The sequence below is a fragment of the Palaemon carinicauda genome, chromosome 3 (genome assembly GCF_036898095.1).
Source record: "Palaemon carinicauda isolate YSFRI2023 chromosome 3, ASM3689809v2, whole genome shotgun sequence".
In the NCBI taxonomy this organism is placed as follows: Eukaryota; Metazoa; Arthropoda; class Malacostraca; order Decapoda; family Palaemonidae; genus Palaemon; species Palaemon carinicauda.
This window is the reverse complement of record NC_090727.1, coordinates 128,747,187-128,753,186: the sequence shown is the minus strand read 5'-3', so window position 1 is coordinate 128,753,186 and position 6,000 is coordinate 128,747,187.

The window sequence follows — 6,000 nt, the reverse complement described above, 5'->3', positions numbered from 1 at the left end:
GCTAGTTTTTTTCCTTGTACCTTTTAGTCCATATTTTTGGACTTGGTAAATTCAGTTTGCGATTACTGTAAGGGCGTAGCTTAGTTGAATTGTGGTTTTTTTGGCATTGCCTTCAATTGTGCCAAGATTTAATATATGTAACTGTTAGGTTGTTGCTGACTATACCTCAAAGCTTATGAATTTATTACGTTAATGTCTGGAAATGGCTGCTAGTGGACTGAGGACATCCTACTACTGTCTGTTTGCTCCCTACTTACACTACTTCCTACTCCCTCATGTAGAGGTGAGGCCCCAGACATAGTCCCAAAGTGTAACCTGCAGTTAATCAATTGGGTTTTATATCCCTCATTTAAGTGTGACAAAGGCATCTGGCACAGTTCATAAGTGTTGTAAGTGGAGGTATTCGGATCACTAACAAGATCTCAAGTTGAATCTGGTTATTGAGTAGCCTTCCAGGGTCAAGTATTTTGTCATAAATTTTCTTTGTGCATAAACGTTTAAAATTGCCATTTGACACCCATAACTTATAGGTGAAATACTCTACTCCAGGCCAACTCTGCTAGTACATCGCATCCTATGGTCCATATTCTAAAATTTCAAGATTTTCAAAGAAATAATACTTTAATCATACACCACTATTTCTTTGGATGCCCCAGCCTATTGGTTGTTTTTAAAGAAACTCCACATTTTTCCCATGGTTCTTAGCCTAACCAGAATAAGTCTGGTTAATGTGGAACAGAGGTTTGCTCTTCTCATTTAGAAAACTTTGAAGATGGATTAAAATGACAAATTTTAAGGAATTATTTTTCCTAACAGTACTTACCTCGAACTACTTTCTTAAGAGTATCTGGGATCTCCTCCCTATCCGACCAAGAATTTTGATTAGTTCCCCTATCTCGGTTTCCCTTGTTGGGTCGCCCTGTGGTGGATTGATACTCGCCCTGAGGCAACCCTGGGTCAGCTCACGAGAGAGTGCTGCTAGGTCTGACTAGTCAGTAAGCATATGTGAAAATACCATTCAAATTCCTGTAAGGCACCTGGGCCAGGATAGGCGGGCAATAACCTGAAAGTAGTTCGAGGTAAGTACTGTTGGGAAAAATACAAATTACTTGAAATTTGTAATTTGTTCCAACACAGTGTACTTACCTCGAACTACTTTCTTAGACTTACACTTTAGGATGGGGGGGGTGGACTTACAGGCCGGACGACCCGCCATACCTGTACGTGATACGGGACCTAGATAGGAGGCTAGGTCCAGGGTAGGAGAGTCGGGGGAAGCACGCAAAAGCCTACTTGATTGAAGTCGCCTTTAAGCATAATCCGGACATGGTCTTCTACAACATCCATCTCTCACATGGGGGGAGTAAGGAAGCCTGCAATCCTGTGGACCGATGCATCCAGGGGCCTCAGGTTCTGAACCACATACTTCACAAATGTGGCCCACTTGGCCTGGTAAACCCTGACCGAGGATTTCCTAATATAACCTTACATCCTCAATGATCTCCTCTTCGAGTATACTTCCTTCCTTAGTAGACGCCCGATAACCTCCACGCGTGTAGCTGAAGGCACTGGGGGTTTTCGTGAAACCTTTGGAAGTGGGGCTGTGTAGCCGATCTTCTCTTACCAACAGAGGCCACGGAGGAAGGATAGCCAGGTCTTGTAGGTCTGCGAACCACTCTCTCTCCAGCCACCAGGGCGTTACCAAAATCAACATTGTATCTCTTGGCTGCCTGATCCTGTTGAGAACCTGCCTGAGAATCCCAAAGGGAGGCAAGGCATATACGTCAAATCTGTCCCATGAGCGTTGGGAGTAGTCTTCGAACTCTGCTGCTGGGTCTGGCACCAGGGAACAGAACACAGGGAACTGTGCGTTGACCCCATGGCGAAAAGATCTATCACCGCTGAGCTCCACCTCTGGAGGACCTGAGCTACCTGTGGGTGTAGGGACCACTCCGACCCCATTACTTGCCCTGTTCTGCCGAGGTCGTCGGCTAGAACATTTCTTTTCCCGAAATGAACCTGGCTGTGAGGATGATGCGTTCCTTTTCGGCCCATTCCAGTATTTGAGACGTGAGGTTGCACAACCCCCTTGATCTCAATCCTCCTTGCAGCTTTATGTATGCCACCACGGTGGCGTTGTCGCATCAGAGTGCTACCGTGTTTCCCCGGAGACGATGGGCGAAACTTGCGAGGGGCTTTTGGCCTGCTAGTAGCTCAAGCATGTTTATGTGAAGGGTCTTCTCCTCCGGGGACCACTTCCCCTCTGCTGTTTCCCCAAGTAGATGGGCTACCCACCCCTCCTTTGATAAGTCTGTGAAGAGCAACACCTCTGGAGGAACGGACGCGAATGGTAACCCCTCAAGGATGTTCGCCCTGTCGGATCACCAGAGGAACATGTTCCTGGAGTCCAGAGACATCTTGACTAGTTCTTGAGGAGGGGCTCCCGGTGGCCAACGGTCCTTCAGTTTCCATTGGACTGGTCTCAGCTTAGAGGCTCCCCTGAGGAACCAACTTCTCCCACGAGACCAGGTGGCCCATGAGCCTCTGCTAGTCCTTGGCTCTCATTAGCGCACCTGTCAGGAATGGTCGAATAACTTGATCCAGGTTGCTCAGCCTCTCTTGAGAGGGGAATGCCCTCCTAATTGGGAGTACAGGACGATCCCTAGGTACGTTATCCTGGTGGTGGGTTCTAACTGGGACTTTCCCAAGTTGATGGTGATCCCTAGTTCCCTGCAGAACTGCAATAGCTTCGCTCCTTGCTCCTGTAAGACTGTCTCTGAGGCTGAAAGCAGCAACCAGTCGTCTAGGTACTGGATCAGCCTGATGCCCTGCTTGTGGGCCCAGGCTGATACTACGGTGACCACCCTTGTGAACACCTGAGGAGCCGTTGACAGTCCTGAACTGCAGACTGGAATCCCCACTTCACTCTGAGGAACTTCTTGCAGGAGGGATGCACGGGGATCTGAAAAGGTCGTCCTTGATGATCCAGGGACATCATGAAATCCCCTTCCCTCAGGTTGCTAGCACTCCTTGAGCCGGCGTATTTTGACTAAAGGAGGACTGGGCTGGGGCACTGCTCCTGCGGGGATGCTGCCAGGAAGTGGTGCCGTAGGTGGGTTGGCCACGTCCGCTGATGGTCTCCTATGGGGAGGACGTCTTGCCACTGACAGCCTGGCCTCCTGAGTCCTTAATTTTGCCCACTCGCTCCATAGTTTCCGCTACTGCCTGCAAGGGGAACACGGTCTCACCCCACACCAGCGCATTCCTCCGAAACTTTGTTTCCCGTTCAGGAAGTCTACGGGAGATCCTGAAAGGACCTTGTCCCTCCTCCTTAACACCCAGTTTGCTGACTGGAAGGTAAGGGACTTCATCGCCTTCCCTCCCAAGCGAATGAGTTCTTGTAGAAGGGCCTGATTCCCTGGTACTGACAGGTTGAGAGATAGCTGGAACCCTGCCAGGGGGCACGCCCACTAGTCCAGCCAGGCGGTCACATTGACTGTCTCGCGAGGTGTCCTCCATCATGGAGGCCACTGCTTGAGAGAAAACCACCGGTGCAGTGAGGGATCTGTCATCTGCACTGCCTTGGTTTAACGTTGTAAAGGCTTCTTCCGAGCGGGGACCTGCATGACGCCCGTCTGGGTCCTCAGTCCCGGCAGGAGCTTGAAGGACCCTTGGGCTCTTAAGGAGTTCTAATGTCCCCTCAACGTATTTATCGACGAGCTCCATGCCTAGTGCCACGTCCCGCGCTAGGGCCAAGGATGGTTTCCGCTGACCGGGGTTATCCACCATCCTCCCCAAACCTGAAAGCCAATCCTGCTCTGATGACAGTTTATGCTCTTCTAATCTGTGGTGGTGACGGATCAGAGCCAAGACTTGTCTATAGGAGGATACTTCGCCGAGGGAACACTCGGCTGTGTCTAATAACTTAACATACCCTCTACCACTTGATCCTCCGTGTCGGCTGCATCCTCGAGCACGGATGGATCCGTGGGGGCGGCTGTATCCTTCAGTTCTGGCTGGTCCGATGGAGCAGCCAGCCGCTGGTACGGTGGTACCCGTCACGGGTCTACCCCCTCCCGGAGAAATCTGTGGGGTGTAAGTAGCCTGATATGCCAGCGGCTGCCTCCGATACTCGGCTGGGGCTTGCGTGGCAACGGGTATGGATGCCATGCTGCCAGGCCAAGCCAGCGGCTGCCTAAGCTGGACGGATGGAGCCGGTGACTTGCCAGGCAAAGCCAAGGTAAAGATTACGTGTGCCAACGTCTGCATCTGACGGGCAGACTTAGCCGAAGAGACACTGGGCAAAGATGCGGGGGCCTCTCCAGCGGCCACTGAGGCAGGCACTGGAGCGGCAAGAGTCCTGTTCGACCCGCTAGGGGGAATGCCACTTTGCCTCCATCACAGAAATCCGTGGGGTGTAAGTACCCTGATATGTCAGCGGCCGCCTCCGATGCTTGGATGGGGCTGGCCGGAACGATGGCGCTGCTGGCTCCATCACGGATGGAGCCGGCAGGACAGAGGTAGCCGTCATGAGTGTGTCAGCGGCCCCCTCCGATGATTGGATGGGGCTGGCCGGGACGATGGAGCAGCTGGCTCACACCGGGACGGAGGTAGCCGTCATGGGTCTACCCCCTTCCGGGGAAATCCGTGGGGTGTGAGTACCCTGGTATACCAGCGGTTGACCACGAAGCCTGAATGGAGCTGTCGTGGTACCGGGTATGGATGCCGTGCTGCCGGGTCAAGCCAGCGGCTGCCTCCGCTGGACGGATGGAGCCAATGACTTGCCGGGCAACGGCAAGGTAACGTTTGTGTGCGCCAACTGCTGCATCTGACGAGCAGACGGAGCCGAAGAGACACTGTACAAGGGCGCGGGGGCGGCTCCAGCGGCCACCGGGGCCGGCACTGGAGTAGTAAGTCCTATTCGACCCGCTAGGGGGAAAGCCACTTTAACCCATTTCCTCTTGGAGGAATTTCTCTTCTTGCTCTTCTTCCTCGAGACCTTTGCCTTCCTCCTGGAAGGGCCTACAAAAGAGCTGGACTTCCTTCTTTTAGACCTCTTCCGCTTCCTTCTCGTCTCTCGGGCGTCGAAGCCTTCCGACGAAAACGAGTCTTAGGACGAAGAAGTATCTGAGGAGGGAGAAGAGGAAGAGGATATCGATGAATCTCCTGTCAACAATGAAGGGTCTTGTAGATGTGCAACCGGCGTGACGGGCTGCCTGAAGGGCGACGGGAGCGTAGATGAGGGCGGCGGGGGTGTGTGTAGAGCCTTCCAAGAAGCGAACCAGCCCGAGAATTCCTCCTCCTGACACATGGGTGGTCTGAAGGACGTCCTTGGTGCCGTCCCTACAATGGAGTCGGGGTCTGAAGATCCTCTGGGCTGCCTCTCCTTGTCCATAACACCCTCGGGCACCGCTGAACCTGTAAGACACTGCCACAATGGGGGGGAAGGAGCCGTTCCTGACTTCCCCACACCGGGTCTTCATTCGGGACGGGTCCTGCGGGCACCAGAACCTTGTCTACAGCACACACTCCCGCCCCACTAGCAGACCCCCCCACACGTCTGCGTAGGCACAATACACCCTAAATCATCAACATCAGACTCATGGGGAATGGCAATGGGCCGTTTCCCCGCAACAGACTTACCTCGTCCCCTACTCTGGGTAGGGGAAGGAGAACCTCTCTCCGACGGGGCTGAAGGAGACGTCAAAGGCTTACCGGTCTTAGGCCCGGGACAGCGATGCTGGGATTCCAAAAGGAAAGCACTGAAACACCATAAATACCGTGAAAGGATGTGAATGGTAAGGCGCAAAGGGATGGGGAAGCACAAAGGAAACACGTGGTAACACAAAGGCGGGTCGGACAGGATGAAGAGAGAGAGTGGCGAGATGTTATCTACACCGCAACCAGATGCTTACTGAGTAGTCAAACCTAGCAGCACACTCTCGTGAGCTGACCCAGGGCGAGTATCCATCCACCACGGTGCGACCCAACAAGGGAAAC